Raw genomic sequence first — 2,778 nt, 5'->3', positions numbered from 1 at the left:
TATTGGACTAAAAAGCTTCATTATTAGCCGAACTACATTATTAGACTACAATTCTACGTTATTAGATGACACGTGGAATTAATATCTGTTAGATCACAAGATTCAATGGAGTGACAAGTGTTTTGTGTTTTCCAAATATTTAAGGTTAGCATATGAATACATCCCTTTCGATCATGAATATTTTTGACGGGTCAATCAAATTTTATTTTGATTTTAATATCACAAAACTTGATATTGACATTTTATTAATTTTAAGAATAAGTACTAGAAGCAATAGCTAAAGCTTAATTTATTCTTATTTTCATTTAATTGAACTTGATATGATTGTTTGTGTACAATTTGCAACAAAAAGAATAAGAAAAAAAAAAAGATTAAGACACACCTATATATTCCCAACATTAATCTATAAATCACGTGGATCAACAAATATAGGAGAAGAAGACGACACTGGAAACTCATGGTAGTCCTGATTGATCTGTCCAAATCTCTTTATGCACCAAATATCTTCATCCCATGAAAATTTCTTCCAATGTGGAATGGCCTCTCTTACAGGGTCGTTTTGGCCCACCTCAGCCACCACGACCCTACAACGAGAGTCATTCCTGGCCATATTATGCGCCATTTTGCACAAAGCTTTCAATAATCTGGGACCATCTTGACCCTCCATATGAAGTCCGTACATGAAGTAAAATCCAAAATTCTTGAAAATGTTAGGAATTGATGGAATTTTAAGCCATGGTGCCATAGCATCAACAACCCTAGTTCCTAGGCAGGCAGCATGTGTTAGGCTCGACACTCCCTTCACTCTTAACCTAAACACTTCCTTCGTGTCCCAAATACTAAGTATGGCGAAAGAAGCCGGTAATTCGCCGTGTTAGGGAGTAATTTATTTGGCAATGCCATGAATGTGCCCAAATTGAGTTTGTTACTTAGTAAATGATCGATGTCTTTAGGGAAGAATTCGGAGATTGAAAACAATTTCCGATACATAGATTCAGCCAGATTAGGAGGTACTCGAACGATTGTGATATCTGATGGCAACGGCTTGTGGTGAAGATGAACTGGCTGCACGAGGACCGTTGGATTTCGAAATTTCATATAATTGCATTTTTGAGTGAACAAATTCAAAGATGCTTGATTGCTGCATTCTGTAGCCATATAGGCATAATCTGCTCCATTTTTCTTGCACCACTCTTCCAATTCTTGGACTAGTTTTATGGCAATGCCAAGTCTCCTGAGCCATAGTATAATTAATTGCATATTAAAAAATTATTTAATTAGTTGAGAAACAAAAGAAGAGGACAAGGTATTGAATTAATAATTCAGATGTCGTTATGTAATAGTAAAACTTTATGAATTTGGAAGTACATCTGTACATATATGCAAGTCATGTCACATCTAAACCTAAAGTAGTGCAGGAATATGTTTAAATATATTTGGATTTATATGTAATTAATTGGATAATGAACTTCCACCCCAATATACAAAAATTAATTAAAACATGCAAATTACATATTTAGATTTCCGTCAAATCATATACGTGCATTCATCAAAATAAAACAAAAGAAGAAAATAAAATAGTAACAAATGCATGGGGAACATACAATTATCATTAAATACAAAATAAAATGAGATCACACAATAATTATCTTAATTTGTAGATAAATAAATATAATTTGCATGGGGGAAAAGAGGTTGACAGACCTGTGAGTGGATGAAACCCTTAATCCAAGAATGTAAGCCAATTCACATAGATTGGAGATGAGCTTTTCTTTCCACTCGTTGCCGTTTTTATGCACCCCCTTATCACCCCAACTATTTCCCTCCCATCACCATATTCCGCCACCTATATTAAACATATATTTAATCAACATTAATTTTTCTATTTTCATATATTTTTTTGGTTTTCCAATGACAAACGATGTTCTGAACCATCACGTAAACCATGTTGGTTATATTTTTCTTCTTTTCATTTTCATTCATGATAAAATTATGACTAGGTATTAATGTGATAGTACTTTTTCCTAGAGAACATGAGATAAAAAAAGGGACCACTAAAATATAATGAAAAATTTTCAATTTTGACCTGCCACGAATTTTTAAAAATTTAACGGCAAGTGAAATGAAAAAAGTTAGTGAAATGTGAATCTTGTGTTTATGTAGTAGTTTTAATAATAAAATGTGAGTGAGAATGAGTTATTGGAATGCAGGGTCAATTACCAAAAGTAGTAAAAAGTAAGTGTGGCGAGTATTGACAAGGAATGACAGACAGATGAAGTATATTACAAGCATAATGTGGGAGACGAAGTTGCGGACTCTAGCAATAGGATCTCCCATGAGGTCGGTCACTAGTGAGGGCTTCCCGGGCTGGCCAACCTCACACCGCTGCTCGAGCTCCTCCACGGCCCGCCATGTCTCTCCCTTCATCGTACGGCCTCACCGCCACCCGAGGCTTCTTGGCCGAGCTAGGTACATAATTCTCGGCTGCTATTTTAGAGAAGGGCATGATCGGAAGGACTGCTTAACGTGTGATAGAGATAGGAGAGAGAAACTATATATTTGATTTGTCTCATATCCAGACAGTGGTTATATATAGTATAGGGGATGGATTTGTTGAGGTGGAGTTCCTCTGCCACCAAGCCATGTCATTAGGCATGAGTGGTCCACACTCATACTCACTCTTACTCCACACACACTAAAAATCATTTAAAAAAAATCTATTTTATGTTATGTATGTATTTAATCATATCGCAATCGATACTCAAAAGCTAAATAATT

General features: G+C 35.3%; 1 pseudogene; it reads right to left on the bottom strand.

Moving 5' to 3' along the window:
- Positions 1 to 320: 320 nt before the first annotated feature.
- On the bottom strand, positions 321 to 2,536 carry LOC121788987 (annotated as a pseudogene).
- Between the last annotated feature and the right edge of the window lie 242 nt (positions 2,537 to 2,778).

The sequence above is a fragment of the Salvia splendens genome, unplaced genomic scaffold (assembly GCF_004379255.2).
Source record: "Salvia splendens isolate huo1 unplaced genomic scaffold, SspV2 ctg1186, whole genome shotgun sequence".
Lineage (NCBI taxonomy): Eukaryota > Viridiplantae > Streptophyta > Magnoliopsida > Lamiales > Lamiaceae > Salvia > Salvia splendens.
This window is presented reverse-complemented; position numbering and strand designations above follow the sequence as displayed.